This window comes from Lynx rufus, unplaced genomic scaffold (assembly GCF_022079265.1).
Source record: "Lynx rufus isolate CCGP_SWC_20201006 ecotype Redwood Valley unplaced genomic scaffold, mLynRuf1.p SCAF_4, whole genome shotgun sequence".
In the NCBI taxonomy this organism is placed as follows: Eukaryota; Metazoa; Chordata; class Mammalia; order Carnivora; family Felidae; genus Lynx; species Lynx rufus.
Window position 1 is genome coordinate 39,628,328 of NW_025814856.1, and position 21,013 is coordinate 39,649,340.

Genomic DNA, 21,013 nt, shown 5'->3' on the forward strand with positions numbered 1-21,013 from the left:
CCTTTGCATATTCTGTGCCCTCTACTTGGTGTGTTCATTCCTCTTCTCTCTGCCTAGAAAACTCATCCTTCACATCGGCTCCTCAAGGAAGCCTCCACACCTCCATTGCTGGGGTCACTCCCTCTGCCTAGGTCCCCATGGGAGTCTAGAGCTTTCATTGAAGTCATGAGAATACATTCATGTGGGATCTGTGGTGAAAATCTGCCTCTCACACCAGACTGTAAACTCATCAGAGCAAGGATAATGTCCCTGTTTCTATTCATTATGTCTAGCACTTAGCCCAGGGCTTGACCCAAAATAGACCCTTAGAAAGCATTTATTGAATAAATGAAAGGAAGGAAGGAAGGAAGGAAGGAAGGAAGGAAGGAAGGAAGGAAGGAAAAAAGAGAGTGGGGAAGGAAGGGAGGGAGGAAGGAAAGGAGGGAGGAAGGAAGGAAAAAAGAGAGTGGGGAAGGAAGGGAGGAAGGGAGGGAGGAAGGAAGGGAGGGAGGGAGGAAGGGAGAGGGAAAGGAAGGGAGAAGGAAGAGAGAGGGAGGAAGGGAAAGAAGAGAGGGAGGGAAAGAGGGGGGAGGAAGGGAGGAAGGAAGGAAAGAAGGAAGGGAGGAGGGAGAGAGAGAAGGAGGAAGGAAAGGAAGCAGGGAGGATGGGGGGGCAGGGAGGGATTGCCATGCCTCAAATTAAAGCTCACGGAGTAAATCACAAGTATTCCAAGATGTTGATTAAACTCTTAAACTAGGATGAATGTGAAGAACATGAAACTATTACAAGCATTAGAGGATTTATTGGCTGAGCCTGGCTGCTTTTCAGTATTATTCCCTTCGTTCTCATTGCATTGGAACCACAGGGTGAAAGTCGTGGGGAGAGGGAGGAAGGGGAGAAAAAGGAACAAGAAGCAAGAAAAGATAGGAAGAGTATATAGGGGTCAGGGAAAGAGGGAAGGTTAAGGGGGGAGGAAGAGAGAGAGGAAGAGATGAAGGCATAAGAGGAGGAGGGAAGGAGATGGAGGAAGGGAGAGGAGGAGGAGAAGGGAAGAAAGGGGACAGGAGGAGGTAAGTACAGTGAGTCAGAGGGAGGAAGGAAAGAAAAGAGGGAGGAAGAGGGAGGAACCCATCTAAGTCTGCTAATTCCAAATGAGCAGGGATAGGAAATAACGCAGGGCGATTCTGGCAAGCCCAGCACCGAAACATGCAAGCCCCACCCTCTCCAGGAGATGTCATGCTATGGGTCTCTGCCAATGGCAAGCTGTCAGCCTGGAGGCTGGACAGAAAATACGAGATCCATGGAACTGAAGACTTCAGGTGGGAAGTATACTCAGAAGCAAAAAGAAGGAAACCAAGATAACAGCTGATATAGGGAGGGAGGTGGAAAAAATAAGGAATGTGTCACTCCCTCCCTCTGCCATGGGTGACCCACTGGGTACCCTCATCACCTCGGAGGCTTCTGGACCTCTGTTTTCCCTTCTGGTTGTGTTGACAGGATGAAGGGATGTTTATTGCTAACACAGCAAAATGTGGTCCAGCGGCCGGGAATTTCCCTGGCATGATTAATTCATGTTCTGAACAAATGAACACGAGTTTGTACCATTGCAGTGCTTGTTGTACACATGGGGTGGTGGGGCCAGAGGGCGGGGGACATGGAATCTGGCACTGGCTGTCAGCAAGTGCAGTGCACACTGATGGGGTCCCCACAAATGCCCCATCTCCCAACTTGGGCTCTTGGGAGCATTTCCTGTTACAAATAATAAGCATGTGTGTTGCCTCTGGGGGTGAAAGAGGGTCTCCAGCACAGGATCTGTGCATTTCAGGTAAACGTCTTTGAGCATGGATGGGTTAGCAAAAAGGTAGGAATACACGTCGAGACAGTGAAAGGGACGATTGCAAAAATGAAGGGGACATTCCTCTGGCAGGAGCAACTTGGTGAGTGAAATGTCCAGTGAAATGCCTGAGAGGAAATCAAGTAAACCCTCTTCCACCAACCCACCCTGAGGCGCCTATGTCTTGGCAGTTTACTCCTATTGGGACCACTCATTCAGCATTAGAACTTATACAGGCCATTCTGACCAAAAAAAAAAAAAAAAAAGAGGGGGAGAATTTACTGGCTCAGGTAACTGAAAAATCCAGGGATTCAATGTTTTCAGGCACAGCTGGATCCAGGAATCCAAGAATTGTCATCAAGATTGTTTTTTCTCTCTGTGGCCCTGGATTTGCTTTCCTCTGTGCTGGCAAGCTCTCTCCAGTGGAAACCACCCCTGTCTAAAGAGTGCTTCTCTTTCCCCAGAGTTTCCAAAAAATCTCAGGTCTGAGTCTTATCGATTGGGCTTGGGACATGTGCCACCCGTGGAACCAAGGATAAGGGGTCAGCCCTCCCCAGATTGGGATGCTATTAGCCAAATGATGGTAAATGGCTATTGTGCAGACAAAAACAACAGATGTGACCACAGAACTGTGTTGATAGCTGAAAAATGAGAGCACCCCTCCCCCAAGAATTTAAATACAAATGCTGGTTGCTAGGGAGGCAAGCCAAGGACAACCCACACATAGGTTATTTTCTGGGACAGAGAGAGCTGAATGGAAAAGATCCTTCCTGGCTCTCCTTTAGGAATTCATTTGACAAATCCAACCCAGTGTTTCCAGAATTACCAGACCTGGAAGGAGGAAAGTAAAGGCTTTACTAGAAAGCTATTCATTCACGCATTCATTCATTCATCACTCTCACCCTCTCTTTCTCCCACAACTCTGTCATCTGGTTTCTTCCTGTCTCTCTCAGGGGGGACTGTCCTTGTGAAAGTTGCCAATGACTTTTCTTTTGTTCAATCCTGTGGCCAATGTCCTCCTTTCCTTCCGTGATTTCTCAAATGACTGGGTACCACTGACTGCCACCCTCTTGACAACTGCTTTCTCCATGGCTCTTTGCTCCTCTGTTTGCTCATTCGCCCACTGAGAACACACGCACTGTTGTGGCTTCTGTTTCCATCCCCTTATCCACCCCAGTCCAGAGTCGCGGCTCAGACCACTCTTCTGAGTCTTGGTTTTGTGAATTCAAGTGCCTCCTGGAAACTTCACCAGGTGATCCCCCTAGCATCTTAGACTCATCATGTCCAAAATACTCCTCACAGCCATCCCCCAAGGCTACTCCTTGCCTAGTGTGCCTTGACTTGGGGTCTAGTACCACCAGCCACCCACTTGCCTAACCCAGAGACCACGAACTAGACCAACACCTCTCTCACGCTCACATCCATTTAATCGGTTGGAACTCCTTGGAAATATCCACCCACTTCTCACCATCCCCACTGAGAGTCTGGCCCCATCATCTCATATCAGAATTTCTGCCAACAGTGTCCCAACTAGCCTCCCAACTTGTCCCACTCCAATCCATCATCCACTCTGCACTCAGACATGTCCTTCTAAACACAAATTTGAACCCAGGCCCTGCTTGTTCCTCTAGGCTAACTTACCTTTTTCCACTCTTCTCTCAAATTCGACATGCCTGCCACACTGAATGACCTACCTCCAATTTGCATAGGCTGTTCCCTCTGCCTGGAGCACCCTTCCTCCTGACTCTTCACTCAGCTTCCTCTCGCTCATCGTCCAGGTCGCCTCTGCCAGCTATCACTCCCTCCAGGACCACTTCTAGACCAGTAGAGTGGTCCAAGACTTAGTTATGTACCTTTTCCGCATGTCCCCAAACACGAATGAATGAACGAATGAATGAATCAATCAACCAATCAATCAACTCTTTAGAGAAGATGGTGATGGTACTCAAGTTCTTGATGAAAAGGAAAGTTCACAAGAGGAGAAGGGAAATCTATGTGTCTATTTTTAGCCACTAAACACTTTCTTTTTGACACTCACTTTCCAAACAAAAATGTATTAAGTTCTTACCTTGAGTCAGCTACAGCCGTGGTGGTCACTGAGCTATAGTAGCAAACAAGACAGACACACATCTTGCCCCTTAGGAAATTATAATCTAGCAGACAAAACAGATCCTAAATAAACAGTTCAGCAAAATGTAATGTGTACTAGCCCTAACCCTCTTGTAGCAAAGCAAATTTTCCAAACATGGCTGCACCAATATATATCCCCTTCAGTATACTCTCTCACAATGTAACTGACACTCCTCTATTGAGATGTGGGGTCTACCTTCTCCTCTTAAAACTAGGTGGACTTTGGAACTGCTTTGACCAATAGAATGTTGTAGAAGTAACACAGAGTGACTTTCTGGTCCATCAAAGGCAACACAATTTCCACCAATTAATCCATATATGTATCTCTCCCCCCATCGCCTCATCTCTCAACTCTTCCTTTGGAACCCCATCCACCATGTTTGTAAGGAAGTCCTGAGCACATGGAGAGGCCACGTATGGACGTTCCAACCTATAATAGGTCTCAACTGACAGACAGCATCAACCTCTACTCATGTGAATGAACGAGTCTTTAGATGAACTCAAGCCCTTGGCTCTTCCAGCTGAGTTCCTTGACACCATGGAGCAGAAAGAAGCCATCCTCATTGTGCTCTGTCAAGGGCCCAATCCACAGAATCTATGAGCATAACAAGTGACTGCTTTATGCCACGAGGTTTTGGAGCAATTTTTTCTGCAGCCATGGCAACTATATTACTTCTCTAGGCTTACTTGCAGAAAAGAATACTAGCTGAGAAATAGAGAGTAAAATATACCGCCATTTCTGTCTTTTAATAGCTGTTGATATGCACTGGCTGTGCAAACTTGGGCATGTCATTTCCCATCTCTGGGTTCTTAGTCTTCCCATGTATAAAATAAGGTGATGGGGCTGGATGATTTCTAACACCCTAGGAAGCTTGAAAATTCTATTAATGGAGATTCATTTATGGGACGCCCCAATCAAAACCATGTCAGTTGATATGGCAAGAGGTGAACTCTTTAATTGAAATTCCTGATTTTGTTTAAATATCTTTCTAGAGGGTGAACTCAGCTAAAGCCATTAGAAAAACAAAAGGATTCCTCTAATGTATAATTCATGAAAGAAGAGTGGGTTTGACCCAGTGGGTCATTTGGAATAAAAATGCCATAAAAATAAAATATGTTATCCTTCCCCTTCTGCCTCCCTCATCCCTTACACCAGCTAATGGAGGGGAAAGAGTGAATTAAACTGGAGTTCAGGTCAAAGGTTTAGTTGATTCATTCCAGAATGGTCATTCCCTCCGGCTGCTCCAGTAACGACAGACACTGCAGATGTTGACGAAGGTTTTGTCCCCGCCCCAGGACCCCCCCACCCCCATCCTGAGTGATAAGGCCTCTCCTCCTTCCCTGGGGAGATGACCTCACCTTCTAATGGACTGCCCAATTAGGAAGCATATGAGCCTGTTGAGAAGACACCCTGTCCGCTTCAAAAGCTTTGGGGAAATTCCCCAAGGGGCCAACCTGTTTCACAGAGCAAAGGGAAAAAAAGTAGACAGCCTGTAATTAGTATAATAACCTGTTCGGATTCCACCTGCCTGTGATTTCCCCAGCTTGTTCATCCATTCATGTATTCATTCACTCAGGCAACAAATATTTACAGAGCAGCTGTGATGTGTAAGCCCTGGTGATACGACAGGTCCCCCAGAAGGAGCTAACGATTTGTGTGCATGCGATTGATTAAGAAAATGTTCCCAGGGGGCATCTGGTGGGGAGATATGGAGGGAGGGTAGGACAGGGAAGAAGAAGTTGCCAAGTGAAGGTTGATTTCAAGCAAGTCCAAGCCTCGGCTTGGTCCTGAAGGGAGCTCTGCAGTGAAAAGTACGCCTCAGGATTTGTCCCAAGTCAAAGCAGGGGAGCCAGGCTTTCACACCTCTGCATCAGTTATTGGTATGGTCTGCCCTCCTAGGAACACAAATCCCAGGCAACCTGGTGCTCTACAAGAGCAGGCAAAGTAGCTCCAAAAGCCTGTGGACAGTCCTTCAAAAAAAAAAAATCACAGGTGCAGGCCAGTAGAAGTGAAACACCACAGAAGCCAAGAGCAGACATTTTCCACTCTTTCATCCCCAATATTTCAGCAATATCTCACCTCATGGTTGCAATAAGCCTGCAGCAGCTCCAAACTTCCCACCCTCTCACAATACCCAAAGGCAAGAAGGGATGGAAAGAAGGTAGTACCACCTACAGATCTAACTTCAGAGCAAGGAAGATTTCTCCTGGAGGCCTCCAATACACTTTGCATCACGTCCTCTTTGCCAAAGTGGGTCAGTGCACGCTTTTAAACAAATCATCGCCAAGAAGACAGGATTACTGTAAACGGTTTCTTGGATTGAGGAGGTGACTTTTCCTGAGCATCTTGCCCACCTGCTTTATACCTGATGGGTTTTTCTTAGCAAGGAAGAGGAGGGAATGGCTTTGGGGCGGACAATGTGCTATGTGTGTGACACTAGCCAATCAGAAAACACCAAGCCCTTTGGACTACAGTGATTGGTTCAGGGATAAGCATACTACTCAAGCCAAGCCAATCAGAATTAGTCCTGAGAATATTGCGTTAGTTGCTAGGAAGAGGTACTTACTCACTGAAAGTGTCCTAGGCAAGAGTTGTGACAGCCATCTTGGCATCATGAGGAGCCTGAAAATAAAACCATCACAAGAAGGAAAATCAAATGGAATAAAGAGTGGTTGAGAGAACAAATCTGGATTCAGAAACCCTGAATCCGGGCTTTCCCAGAGCCAACTCTAGACTTGGGCAGGAAAAAAAAAAAAATGTCCCTTCTTGCTTAACCCAGCTTGGGTGGGTTTTCTGTTCTTTGCAAACAAAAGATTCCCAAGTGATACAAGTGTGGAACAATACAGATCCAGCTTCTGCACTTATGGAGTTCAAAGTCAAATCGGGGAGGCAGGTGCTGAACAAGTTACAAGTTACAAGTATAATCTGAGTTACAAAGATCAAATGCAGAGGACGGGCAGAACACATGAGATAGAGGGGCCAGTCTGGTCTAGAGTCTAAGAAGTCTCCTTGGGGTGGTGTGGTTCAAGCTGACACTGGAAAGAAAATGACTATGTTTTCCAACTAGACCCCTCCATTACCCCTTGACTTCCCAGACATAGCAGGGAGCAGCCACTCACTAGGGGAGCCCACGGATTTCCTTTCTCTCTGACACACCCCTTACTCTTTCATCCATTCTTTCAGTATACTAATTTGGTCAGAAGCTGCCAAGAATGATCAGAGTTGTTGTTTTTTTGTTTTTGTTTTTTTCTTACGCTCCTGCAAAAGCCTTTAGTTCTGGAGAAAGACTGTGATTTCTTTCCTGTGCAGGAGTGTTTTCTTTTCTTCTTATTTCCTTCATTGCCTGCGTGAATTGGAGTGGACAAGTCAGGCCTTGAGGTGGTGGCAGTTAAAAAGAACTCTCAGCCCCATGCAAGTCATTGGTGCAGCTGAGAGGAGCCGTATATGGAGGAAACCCTCCAGGAAACGTGGAACTTATGCGTCCTTGGATAGAGAAACCACCCTCTGCTGTCTCCTAATCTGGCCCAGGGATGTTTGTTCTCTGAAATCATTCACAAACTCAGAACGGAGAAAACCCTAGTGCCACTGTCTCTTCCTAGCTACGCAGTCTCAAACAAGGCTCTGAGCCTCAGTTTCCTCATCTTTGAAGTGAGAATAATAAAGTCTGACAGACTTTATTAGCAGATTTTAATAAAAATCTGCAAGAGCTACCTCAGAGGGCCCAGGGGAACACCAAAGGTGATACACATAGTGAATATGCTGACAGGCACGGTCTATCATCCAGACATGATCTGCGATGGCACACTTTTGCTCATCAGGGGTCCTCAGGCCCTGTTCTCCAGCCCCAAGCAAAGGGACCGAGTCTCTCATCCGTCCTCGCTGACCACACTGCCGGTGCCCTGGTCTTGTGTCCAGCACAAGACTTGCAATTTCTGTAGCAAGCACTGGGCGAACATGGCTAAGAGGAAGGGTCATTGCTGTGGTTTGCCACCTCAGGTGGCGAAGACTTGCGTTTGAGGGCCAGCATTTCCACTGCTTGAGGCTGACGGGCTCCTTTGGGAGCAATTCAGCCACCAGGACCTTCACCTTGATTCCAAAATGGAGGAGGTTGGGCAGGTCCTCGGTGTTTCACATCCACTTTGTAATGCATGTGAACCGCCTCCAGAGGCCAACTCCGTTCACCCGATGTGAATGGGGCCCCTGAAATTGTGCCATTCAGTTTAGGGTTGATACTTGAACACAGCTACTCTGCCAAGATATGCAATCACCATTTGAGCCAGTGGGGGTCTTAACACATCAGGACAACCTCAAGGAGCAACACCAGCTTGGAGTAGGAGTCAGGAGGGGTGCCTGGGTGGCTCAGTTGGTTGAGCGTCTGACTCTTGATTTCGGCTCAAGCCATGATCTCATGATGGTGAGGGGTCCTGAGGTCCGGTTCTGTGCTGAGCATGGAGCCTGACTGATTCTCTCCCTCCCTCTTTCTCTGCCCCTCCCCTGCCTACACACATGCACACACCCTCTTGCTCTCTCTTCCTCAAAAGATTTAAAAAAAAAATTTTTTTTTTCAAAGTAGGAGTTAGGAAACCAAGTCTGAATGTCCATGGGCAATGCTGGTCTCCACTCTTTAGACATCCCTGGCTTTCCAAACAGTATTTCCAAGCATCCCTGGAGACAGAGAAAGCATCCAGATGGGGTCTGCATACACAGCCCCTCCACATCCTAACTTCAGAGAGAGTAGCCCAAGACCTCAACATTTTATACTATTATTTTATTTTATTTTACTTTATTTTATTTTATTTTACTTTACTTTACTTTATGTTATTTTATGTTATGTTATTTTATTTTATTTTATTTTATTTTTTATTTTTTTTTTAAATTTTTTTTTTCAACGTTTATTTATTTTTGGGACAGAGAGAGACAGAGCATGAATGGGGGAGGGGCAGAGAGAGAGGGAGACACAGAATCGGAAACAGGCTCCAGGCTCCGAGCCATCAGCCCAGAGCTTGACGCGGGGCTCGAACTCACGGACCACGAGATCGTGACCTGGCTGAAGTCGGACGCTTAACCGACTGCGCCACCCAGGCGCCCCTTATTTTATTTTATTTTAGAGAAAGAGAGGGAGAAGAGGAAAGGGGCAGAGGGAGAGGCAGAGAGAATCCCAAGCAAGCTCCACACTCAGTGAGGAGGCCAACGCAGGGCTCAATCCCACGATCCTGGGATCACGACCTGGGCAGAAATCAAGAGGCAGATGTTCAACCAATTGAGCCATCCAGATGCCCCACGTCCTCAACATTTTAGAAGTGGGGCTCTGAAGAAGAATGTATTTGAAAGGAAGGAAAGAAGGGAGGAAGCAGCACAATGATTAGGCTACTGGGTTGTCAAATCTTATCTCCTTTTTACATCCGATGACTTGGCCATAGCCAAGAACCTCCAACTGACAATTTTGTTCTAAAGATTCCAAAGACAGAAAGTCCTTTCATGGCTGAAGTGGGGTAAATGGGTCAGCTGTTTCTTAACCCAAAACAATGCAGGTGGGTCTGAGGTGAAAGGCTCTTCAGAGCAGCAGTTACTTCACTTTGGTGTCCACACAGATCCCTTGGCAACTTACTAAAAATCCCGATTCCTGAGCCCCTACGCTCCAAGGGTAGTGACTTAGAGTTGGGGCCTGGGGCCAAGAGCAGGGCCTGGCATCCCCTCTGCCACCTGCAGCTCTGGCACTTGGACCACACCAGTTAACCCTCTGTGCCTCAGCCTTCTCGTCAGGGAAATGAGTATAATCGTGGCCATACCTTAAGGTTCGGGAGGATATAATGATTAAGTGTAAAGCCCTTAGAACAGTGTCCAGCACACAACACGTGTTCAATAAATGTGACTTCTTACTAATATGAGGGTGGAGTCCGGGAAGCCCTGGGCGATTTGACAAGCAGCCTGGATGATTCAGATGCAGAAGATGCAGGTTATCCTTGGAGCACCTTGGATGGACAAGCACACGGAGCAGCCTCCGTCACCTGCAGGCAGCTCCTTGCCCTGGGGTAAGAAACAAGGAATAAGACACTTGTGTGCCACCGAGCCATCTGCGTGTCTGAAGAGGCAGCAGCTATTTTTTCCTCAAATGGAAATAGCTTGTTATTCCAATTAGATGTGTAAAACATGCTAATTACCCCCCCAAATCAGAAAGGTCAGAGATGGAAAGAAAAAAAAAAAACTATAAATAATCCCCAAACCCGGAGAAAATAACTGGTAATGTGTTGTTTCTATGCCTACACACATGCGCGCGCGGGCACGCACACACAGATTTCTTTTTCTTATACCAAAATCACCATTCTCCCTTTAATAATGTGACAGGAACATCTCACCATGTCAATAAACATAGCCCCATGACATTCATTTTCGTGTCAGTCAGTATTCCAAAGGATGGACATAATGTTCTTTAGCCAAATCCTGTCAGACATTCAGGTTACTTCCTTTCTGGCCGGCTGATGACCAGCGATTGAGGGAACACTCACATTGACCGGTCCTGTGGTGCCCTGTGTGCTTTTCCCTCAGTAACGACGGGAGCGGATAGATTTTGCTGTGTCGGCCTCACTTGCAGTGCAGAAAGTTCTGAGACCAAATGGTCCCCAGTTTACGCCGTCACGTCAGGTCCACTGGCTTCAAATCCAGCTCCACTAACTAGTTCTGTAACTTTGGGCGGTTGATTAACTGCTAGGGACCTCAGTTTCCCGTCTGTAAAATGGGGACCCTGGGGAAGTCTCAGCAGGGTGCCTGGCACCTACAAAGGCTCAGTCACTTACCAGGCACTTACCAAATATTAAGTGAACTGAAATGTCACTAAATATTGCTGCTCATTAGCCAAAACTTAGGGTAAGTTCCTAAGGTCACAAGGACTACATTTTTATTTTATTTTATTTTTTATTAAATTTTTTTTTTGAGAGAGAGTGAGAGAGAGCAAGTAGGGGAGAGGCAGAGGGAGAGAAAGAGAGAGAGAGAGAGAGAGAGAGAGAGAGAGAGTCTGAAGCAGTCTACACGCTCAGCTAAGATCTCCACTCGGGGCTTAATCTCACGACTTTGAAATCATGACCTAAGCAGGAGTTGGAGTACCTGGGTGGCTTGGGGTACCTGGGTGGCTCAGTTGCTTGAGTGTCCAACTTTGGCTCAGGTCATGATCTCACAGTTCGTGGGTTTGAGCCCCACATTGGGCTCTGTACTGGCTGTGTGGTGCCTCCTTGGGATTCTCTCTCCCCTCCCTCTGCCTCTGCCCACCCCCCACTCACATGTTTTTTTTCTCCCTTTTTCTCTCCCTCCTCTCAATAAATAAACTTTTTTAAAAAGTAATAATAATAATGACAAAATATCAAATACAAAATAACAGATAAATGGAAGCATTTGCTCTTACGTTAAGTTCTCTAAAGAAGAGACTTCTGTGGGAGGGGCACCTGGATGGCTCAGTTGGTTAAGTTTCCAACTTTGGCTCAGGTCATGATCTCATGGTTTGTGAGTTCAAGCCCTGCGTTGGGCTCTGTGCTGACAGCTCAGAGCCTGGAGATTGTTTCAGATTCTGTGTCTCCCTTTCTCTCTTTGCCTCTCCCTGCTTGCACACACACACTCTCTCTCTCTTTCAGAAATAAACATTAAAAATAAAAAAAAAGTTGGACGCTTAACAAGCTGAGCCACCTCGGCAACTCCCGGGGCCACACTTTTTAAAGACTTAATTCATACTATCAAACTGGCCTCCGGTAACACCATACCACCCACAAAACATAAGAATTCTGGTTTCTCTTTGCCCTCACAAACACAGTTAGGCACTTTCTGAGCTCATCTGTCCTGCTCCTGTGTTGGCAGTAAGAGCCTGGAACTGTCAGAGCGATTCCTTGAGGCCACAAAGCTGAGGCCCCTCAAGTCACATCTCTGTAAGGAAGAGTGAGATAGCTGGTGTCCCAGAGGGGTCGAGAAGCATCCTCCCTCTCTCACTCTGTGACTAAACCACATTAACCTTGCCTGGACACCGGAGTCACGTCTGTCAAAGTGTATCAGCAGAATATTCAGGCATCTCTATCTCAGATCCTGCAGAGGCCACCCCTGCCTTCAGCCCGGTTCGACTCTCAGAGTTTCTGGAACCAGAGCCATCCCTTCCCAGCGAGGACTGAGGCCTGCAGTGATGCTTCCTTGGGTCTCTCAGCGATGCAGAGCCCATGCCCCCAACACGGTCTTTCTCCTCTCTCAGCTGTGACCAGCTGGTCTGTTTTTCAGCCGCCAATGGCTAATTCCGGGATTACACTTTCTAAGTTGATGAAATGTAATATCCACAGTGTAAAAGCTTTAGACTTGCTCCCAGCAGTGAAGCATGGGGCGCATTTCTCCAGGGGCTGAAGATCGAGTTTAGACCATGGTAGAGCATGGCCTGCCCTGCTGAACCCTTTCACGACACACGGCCCCGTGAAAGTGAGGGAAAATTCTGGCCAAGAGGTATGAACTTCATTACAACATGTTCTTGGTTCCTGAGGAATTGAAGAATCTGCTCTCGGTCACGTTCTCTAAATGTGTGGAGAAAGGACAGGGGGTGGAAATTTCTTCCAGGTGCTATGACATTCTTTCCCCAAAGTTTTACCCTCAGAGTACATTTAGGAAAGGGGATTTGAAGAGCATAGAAAGAAAATGCTCACTCATTCTCAAAGGAGGAGGCTATTTTTCATTTTCTGTGGCGACTTGACACCTATCATGAAACAACTTCAGCCCGCAGAAAGACCTTTTTTAGGGCTGGTTTTATAAATTTCTTTCTCAGCTGAGGAATAATGACATTTTCCCTAGATTGCTTTTAAAAAGGGCACTCAGAGGAATCTAACACTAAGAAAAAGGAAGTATTCATAGCAAAAATACTAACAATAACAATAGCCATAATTTACGAAGCACCTAACACGTTTAGGTCATTCATTATAGTGTTCACCTTCATTAAAACTCTGTAGAGCAATAGCCCTAAGACGCAGGCTATATTATCCTTATTTTATAGGTAAGGAAACTGAGCTTAAAGAGGCAAAACAATTTGATCAAAGTTGGCTAATGTGTTTCTAACCTTTCATTAAGATGTACATTAAAAAAAAGTATACAGGGGCGCCTGGTGGCTCAGTGAGTTAAGCATCTGTCTCTTGACTTTGGCTCAGGTCATGATCTCATGGTTCATGAGTCTGAGCCCCATATTGGGCTCTGCAATGACAGTGTGGAGCCTGCTTGGGATTCTGTCTGTATCTCTCTCTCTCTCTCTCTCTCTCTCTCTCTCTCTCTCCCTGCCCCTCCTCTACTCGTATGCTCTGTCTCTCTCTCTCTCAAAATAAATAAATAAATAAACTTAAAAAAAAAAAGGATACATTATTAGGGTACACATTACCAGCTGGATAGATTTCACCATCCATATAACCACACACATCCATGTAACCAGTAGCTCAGCTGCAGATTCCAAGACACAGAACATCATTATCAGCACCCCCAAGAGCCCCTCTCCTGTTCTTCCCACCCACTAACTCCCAAGGGCAAGCATTGCCCTGACTTAGACCATAAACTCATCTTGCCTGTGCTACGATGCACATAAACAGAATCGCGTGGTATTTACTCCTCTGCCCATAATCTGCTTCCTCCGGTACCGTGTCTGTCAGATGCACCACGCGGTCGCGTGCACACTAGTTTGTTTACTCTGGATGCAGCACGAACTCCATGAGATGGACGTCTGTTCCGCAGCTGAACGTCTGGGTTGCTGCCGGTTGGTGGCTCTTAAAAATGGTGTGGCCATGGGGCGCCTGGATGGCTCAGTCAGTTAAGCATCTGACTTTGGCTCACGGTTCGTGACTTCGAGTCCTGCCTTGGGTGAGCTCGAGCCCCACTCTGGGTGAGCACAAGCCCTGCTTTCCAAAGTGGCTACACCTATTTATACTCCCACCACAGTGGAGGAGAGTTCCAGTTGCTTTACGGATTCATTGAGACTCAAGTCTCTTTTGCTTTTGCTCTACACATTCTGCACATTCTGCTGGGTGGATGTCAGATCACGTTTAGGCACAGGCACACAGCGTCAGATGAAAACATTTCTAGAGCCAGGCCGAGCCCGGTGCTGGGCACTTGAAGAGTGCTCGAGGGATATCTGTTTAATTGATTAATGACCCCAATGCTCACGGTGTTTGTTTTTTCAACAGTATTTTGCTGTTGCCTCTCCCTTAGTCCCAGACTCCTGAATAGCACAGGCCCCACCTTCTCCAAAACTACCCAGCGAAACAGCCTGATGTAACACCTTCGGTTTCTAAGACTTACAATCAGTAGTAAAAGGAGGCTACGGCTGGCCGTGAGTTGACTCAGGAGGAAGCAGGCACTACCACGGGAGGTGGGGTCCCAGGTGCCCACCTGCAGCTAGAAGTCAGAAGACACGGTTCCCCTCAAAGAACAGTCCCTGGAGAACAGGGAGGAAGAAAAACAAGAAGGAAGCTGTGCCAACAGCCCCACACACGTGCACTAACACATCCTACGGGAGGGAGGAGGTGGGGCATTCTGTGAGCTAAGGACAGAGAAGAGTCTCTTAATTCCCTTGCAAATGATACGGGTTCATTAGGGCAACTGTTTCAGAGGAAATCAAACAAATGACTGTTCCAATTTTAAATACCTTCCTGAGAACAGGATTAAGTATGATTAAGACAATTCTATTTATTGGGGAAAATAGACGGCTGCCCAGGGCCCACTGCCCTACAATGCACCTGGGCTGAGTTTTCCTTTATTGCTTCTTTGTTACCCTGATGGCGACATCTGGGGGAAAGAATAGTCACAGTGATAGTTAGCATTTCGGAACACTTACTATACACTAGGCTCTGCCCCAAGCACCTTGCTGGAGTTGTCCCATTTAACCTTTGCTAAGCTCCTATAAGGCAGGGACTGTTCCTGTCCCCATTTAAAGTTGAGGGGACTGAAGCTTGGAGAGGTAATATCTGAAGATCAAACTGCCGGTTAGTATGTGGTAAAGGAGGGACTTGAACCCTGGTGCTTTAACTATCCACGCTGTGTAACAAATTACCCCCAAAACGTAACAGCTTAAAACAACAACCATCTGGGCAGGGGTCAGCTCCACGCAATGTGGACTGGGGTCACTCTGAGTATGTAGCTGGTGGGGGAGTTCATCTGGAGGGTCTGGGACAGCTTCTGTCTCATGACCGGTGCCTTGGCTGGGAGGCTGGGTGGCTCAGCTGGGACCGTCACCCGGAGGGAAGAGATGTGATCGCTCCGGTGCGGCCATCTCAGGGTAACAGCATTTTCCCATGACAGCCTGGGACTCAGGGACTCAGAGTGTGCTGAGGGAGCAGGTGGAAGCTGCCCGAGGCCTGGGCCCGCAGCTGGCACAGCATCGCTTCAAGCCTGTCAGAGAGCCCGGCCAGACCCAGGGCAGGGACATAGACATGACCTCTCAGTGAGAAGAGTATCACAGAGTTCCTTCAGTCTACCATGCTTTTGTCTTTGCTGGATTCCAGAGCCTTGAGCCATAAGCATGAACATATACTGCCTGACACTGTCTTCATTGTACGTGGCATTTTACACACCTCCACAGATTCTTTTACTTGTCTTAGAAGAAAAAGAGAGAGAGAGAGAGAAGAAGGCAGATGAGAAGGAGGAGGGGGAGGAGGGGGGAGGGGAAGGGGGGAAGGAGGAGGAGGAGACAGAAAGGAAAGGAGGGGAGAGGTGAGTACAGAAGGGAAGGGAAGCTAGGAGACAAGCATTTCTCGCATCCTGTAGATGAAGAAACTGAAGCTCAGAGAGAAGAGTGCCTTGTCCAACGAGGGTGGCCAGTGAGGATGAACGTCAGGATTTGAAGCCCTCCTTCTCTCCTTCCTTCACACTTTCTTCCTCTGGGCCCATGTATGCTTCCCCCTGGCAAGTCCGCAGCCATACTTTTCCCCGTTCCCAAACACAGCCTTTGACCCTTCACTTCTGGTTATAGAAAGCCCGCTTTCCAGAAGAGGCTGCCCCAAACAAGGTGCTCGAAGAGCTGCCTCTCCTCAGTGGCAGCTCCGGTTTGATCAAAGGGAGATGACTCATAGCAGGGCTCAGCAGGGATGGCAGAGAAGATTTTCCTCCATCTGTCCACCCTTAAGGCCCAATTTCCTCCGAATTGCTTCAGGGAGATACTGAAACTATAGATGTCACTCAGCGACAAAGAATATGTTTATCCGAGTGGCTCTCCAATGCAGTGGGCAACTGTAAGATGTGCAAGCGGGACCCAGAAAAACACTGACGTGTCCTCAGAGCTGTCGGGGCGCGATCTCTCATCGTTCACACCCTGACATAATACAGGAGCCGCTGTGTTGCTGTTTATTGCTGTAATGTGTCAGCGTGGGTAACAGAGAGCAGGCAAGGAAGGCTTAATTATAAAAAGGAATCTTTTCAAGACACTTTAATTCCCTCATTGTTTTTTGTTTTGTTTTTTTTTCTGTCCTGACAAGAACTCACACACATACTCACATAAAAATGTGAATCTAGTTTAATTTGGGGCTCTCAAAATTATTGTTAGTGTGATTTCTTAATACCTTGTGGTTCAATCTTAGAGTTTCACAATCTGGCTAGGATTTTCTTTTGCTGAAAGCAGTGTAGCAAGGAGGTTGAAAGTGGGGATTCTGCAGACATCCTGCCTGCCTTCGATTCCTGCCCCCACCCCTCAGCAGCTGGAAGGCCCTGGGTCACTCATGCCCGTGCCTCAGTTTCCTCAGGTGGGAAATGGAGAGAGATGTAGAACCTCTCTCCCAGAGTTGCTACGAAGTTATAAGAGGCAAATATGAAAAGAGCTTAATATAGTACCTTACATAATTAGTGTTCATGTTTATTAAATATTAGATATTTCCATATCATTATTAAGTAGCCCAGAGAGTTCAAACATCTGAAGAGCTACATACATGATGTGGATATGTGCGTGTCTCGGTGTAAAATGACCAGGTATACATGCTCCTGTCAATCATTCTTAAACATTTGGATTATTATAAAAATAACTTGTTTACTCTAGAAAAACTTTTAACATAGAAAAGTAGAAAGAAAAAAATCACCACCGTCTATCATCTATCATCTACAGAAAAACATATTTCAATATTTTGGCCTATATACTTCCAGAGCTTTTTAGTGTGCATGAATATATTTTTTTTCATCAAGTACTTGCTTTTTTATAACTTGCTCTACTCACTGGTGGCATATCATAAGTAGACAGCATGTCATTCCTAGACAGCATCACAAGAAACATCTATGTAGTCTTCTGTCCCTTGAATGTTTTGCTATTCATTTAATTAATCCCCTACTGTTGGATATGTAGGTTGCCTTCGTTATTTTTGCAATGTTAAAAACAACCCTGAAATGACCATTCTTGGAAATAAGATATTGTGCACTTCCATGGTCTATTTCCTTCGGATAAACTCCTAGAAATAGAATTTCTAGGTCAAAAGTTCTGCACATTTTTAAGGTTATAGGCGGCACCACTGCATCCTTCAGAAAGGATGCATCACTCCCCCCAGTGGTGAATGAGTATTTCTTTCTCCTATCTTTATCACCCCTGAGCACACCTTGCTCATTTCTTTCAACAATCGTTTATTGAGCACTTACAGTTTTCCAAGCACTGCTGAAAATGACTAGAACAAGTCCTTTTCTCTCTATGCTCCATCTTCAAAGATTTCATATACTCAACTCTGAGGATGGGGTTTCAGAGTGGCCCCTTTATCTCTCTGCTTGAGTGTCAGAGAAATGGGACTGTCTGGTAGGTGGAACAGGGTCGGAGACAGAGCTTCAGTGTCTGGATTGTGACGAGCCCATTCTTTTGCCCTTCAGCTGGGAATAGGCTAGTTCTTTTTTTTTTTAATTTTTTTTTAATGTTTGTTTATTTTTGAGAGAGAGAGAGAGAGAGAGAGAGAGAGAGACAGAGTGTGAGTGTGGGAGGGGCAGAGAGAGAGGGAGACACAGAAACAGAAGCAGGCTCCAGGCTCTGAGCTGTCAGCACAGAGCCCAATGCGGGGCTTGAACCCATAAACTGTGAGATGGTGACCTGAGCCAAAGTTGGACGCTTAACCAACTGAGCCACCCAGGCACCCCAAGAAGGTGCCAGTTCTAATACCCCTTATCTAACTGCTATTGTGTCCTCTATGCCTTGGTCTGCTCTTCCGGTCTAAGCTTTCTCTCTAAATGTGTGGCAAGAGCTTCTACCCAGACAAGAGGGTTTCAATGCAAACACTGACTCTAGCGGTTTAGTAGTGATAACCTGGCTCTCTGACTGAGGACTCTGAGGCTAAGTTTGAGATCATTTAAAAGAATGGTGTGGTCAATTAGTGATGTCTGCCACAGACACAGGAACACAGGAGACTGGTACGTACACCTATCGATGCTATCTGTTATTTACTCTCTCTCCAGGCGTCGGCTGCCCTCAGGTCAGATCCTGCTGGATTCATGTGCCATTTTCCCGTACTTCTGCTCTCCCTTGCTCCTTTCTTTTTCACACTCTCCCTGATTCACTTTCTCTTCCTTTGTTTCCATACTTCATATACATTCTTCACCCCCTGTAGGTCGACATCCTATAGACAACATCCTTGTTGCATTTAGCTTGCCAAGAGAGCACTCTGTGGTGCTCTCGCTCACTCCCTTGTTCTCTCTTTATTTCTCTGCCTCTCTGTTCCTACAGATCATCCACTAAGTTTACCTCTCTGTTTTACCAGCAGCTGTTGGGGGTAAACAGCACCCCCCAGGCCAACAATACATTCCTGATGAAAGGACCACAGGAGGAGCTGTTTCCCTCAGGAAGCCCACTGTTTAGGAAGGAGGGGCCCGGTGCCCGGAGAGAGGCAACAGGAAGTCACCTCACAGGAAACAAAGCATATCATTTATGGCGCTTTATTCACATTAAAGCATTGCCAGACTGCTTCACAAGCTCCCAGAGACTGGTAACATGTCACTTGTAGAAGCAAGTGATTCTACACTTGAATAGTGTGGAACCCTAGAGACAGAGCTCAAACAGAGCCTGACAAGGTTAACAGTGTATGGGCACAGTATTACATTTCCCATAAACAGATCCCCTTAATGAGCTCTAGCTCTGGATCAGACATTGTGCTAAAGGTCTGAACACGTTATGTTCTTGACTCTTCTCATCAGTCTGGAAGGTGGTTACCACCATTATCCCCACTTTGAAGATGAGAAAACTGAGGCTCAGGAGTCTAAGTAACTCACCCCCAATCTCTCTGCTGTGGAGTGGAGGGGGCCTCCAGCCAGGTCTGTGCAGCTCTACACCATAAATATCTCAATAAACATACTGCTCCCTGGGCATGTGGTAGGGCTGGGGGAGTGACAAAACATCCCACCTATCCATCCCAGCATAGCAAAGAACTTAGAAATAAGGAAGATAAACGTCACCATCTGGGAGTTAAACCATACAGTCGGCCCCTAAGAGATCAGATCAGCAAACTGCAAGCTGGTTCTCAAGGATACCATGGCATCTACGTCTGTAGAAATGAAGGTATTTGCATATTTAAAGAAAATAAAATTGTGTCCCTTTGAGGGAAGCTTAGCTACCACTAGTGGAAGCCCTCAAAAAGAGGATTTAAAAAAAAAAGACTTAAAGTATGCCCCCCCAAGCACCACCTGGGGGGAGAGGCGGGTACTCCAAGTTTGCTCTGACCAGTGGCATACCCTGTTAGGCTACTCATTCACTAAATTGTATTTATACTGCACCTGCTATGTGCCAGCTGCTGTGCTGAGCACTGTCCTGGCACTCACGGACCTGATGTCCTAGTCAGGAGGCAGGTTTACTGTGAACTAATGAAGTCTGAGCAGGGGGGCCCTCACTTGCCTGGGCCTATTCCAAGAGCCCTTATAGAGCGTCTGTGTGGCCATGTGATTTTGTGAAATTTGCCAGTGTGAGACACTTCAACAGCCATCAGTTAAGCCCACTGTCTCCACTTGTCTTTCCTGTCTGTATTTAAATAAATATTCACTTTTGTGTTCACTTAATTTGGTTCTCCAAGAAGCAACCCCCGGGACAAGGACAAGAGTACACTTGGGTTACCTGGGAGGTACAGGAAGCCCTGGCAGGCAAGTGGGGACCAAGACCAGGAAGGGCAGTGGGCCTGCAAAGGCTGCGTTATCAGGCCAGCTCCCTGTGTGAGCACCTAGAGCTTAATCCCATGCGGGCCTTTGGGGAACAGGCTGTTTTAAAATATAGGTTTTAATATTATTTAGGTGTGGAAGGGCCAACAGATCAGCAGACGACTGGGACTGGTTAGCTTGTTACTCACAGTTCCCAAGAAGACAGGGCAGGCCACGCCACAATGGGCCACACAAGGCACCAGCTTCGGTCGGGACACAGAGCATGGGGGAACTACGGAGAGCCTTTACTGTGGTTTCTGCGAAATAGAAAGGATGAGGCGGGATAAGCAGGCTTATGACTAGCCTGTTTGAATCATCTCGGTGGGCTCTGGGACATAGGGCTGTCCCTAGCTGTCTGGTGCATGGCCCTCAGGTGATTAGGGCAAGGGGATAGTGCAGCCTGCAGTGGCAGAACCCAATGAAGGAGGTGGTTGAGGGGAATGCGCTCTGGACTGGTTGGTTTCCATTTGAAAGATACACTCCAGGGTGAGTTTTTCCTCTTTGGCTGGCCATGGGAGGGGCAGCAAGCTCCCAGATGTTGCCACAATACAGAAAATAAAGACATGGGTGAATGTGCCTGGTAGAAACCAATCACAGCAGCCAACCACGGATCAGGCCCACTTTGTGGGCAAGGCAGTCACTGGCTGAGGGCTTCTGGGGATGGTGGGGGGAATTGTTTCCCTAGCACTCTTGGGGGGCAAGAAGCTTTGGAGAAAGAAGGAGGTCCTGGCAGCTGAACCAGCTGGAACATACTCAAGTGCCAGGACCTTGGAGGGGGGGGGCATGGGCCGGGCACCAATAACCCTGCTCCCTGCATCTAATTTTACACTTATAACTGTATGTTCTTTTTTGTCAAGAAGGCCTCCAACACTGTAGAGACTCTGGGCTCTACAAAAGTGCGTCTGTCTCTGTGGGAGACAATCAACCAATATCTGATTGTT

The 21,013-nt window shown here is 46.9% G+C and overlaps 1 long non-coding RNA gene across 23 annotated transcripts in view; it reads right to left on the reverse strand.

Annotated features, from left to right (window-relative positions):
- Positions 1-21,013, reverse strand: part of LOC124524294 (uncharacterized) — a 232,621-nt gene that overhangs the window by 182,782 nt on the left and 28,826 nt on the right. For 17 of the 23 annotated variants that reach the window (XR_006965209.1, XR_006965191.1, XR_006965195.1 and 14 more), the window contains 4 exons: positions 20,222-20,329; positions 14,238-14,373; positions 9,825-9,971; positions 6,511-6,566 (listed from right to left, as the gene is read on the reverse strand). This is a non-coding gene — a long non-coding RNA (uncharacterized LOC124524294). Of the gene's footprint in view, positions 1-5,302; positions 5,435-6,510; positions 6,567-9,824; positions 9,972-14,237; positions 14,374-20,221; positions 20,330-21,013 lie in introns of all 23 variants that reach the window. The other 6 variants (XR_006965211.1, XR_006965204.1, XR_006965210.1 and 3 more) reach the window with 6 other exon arrangements.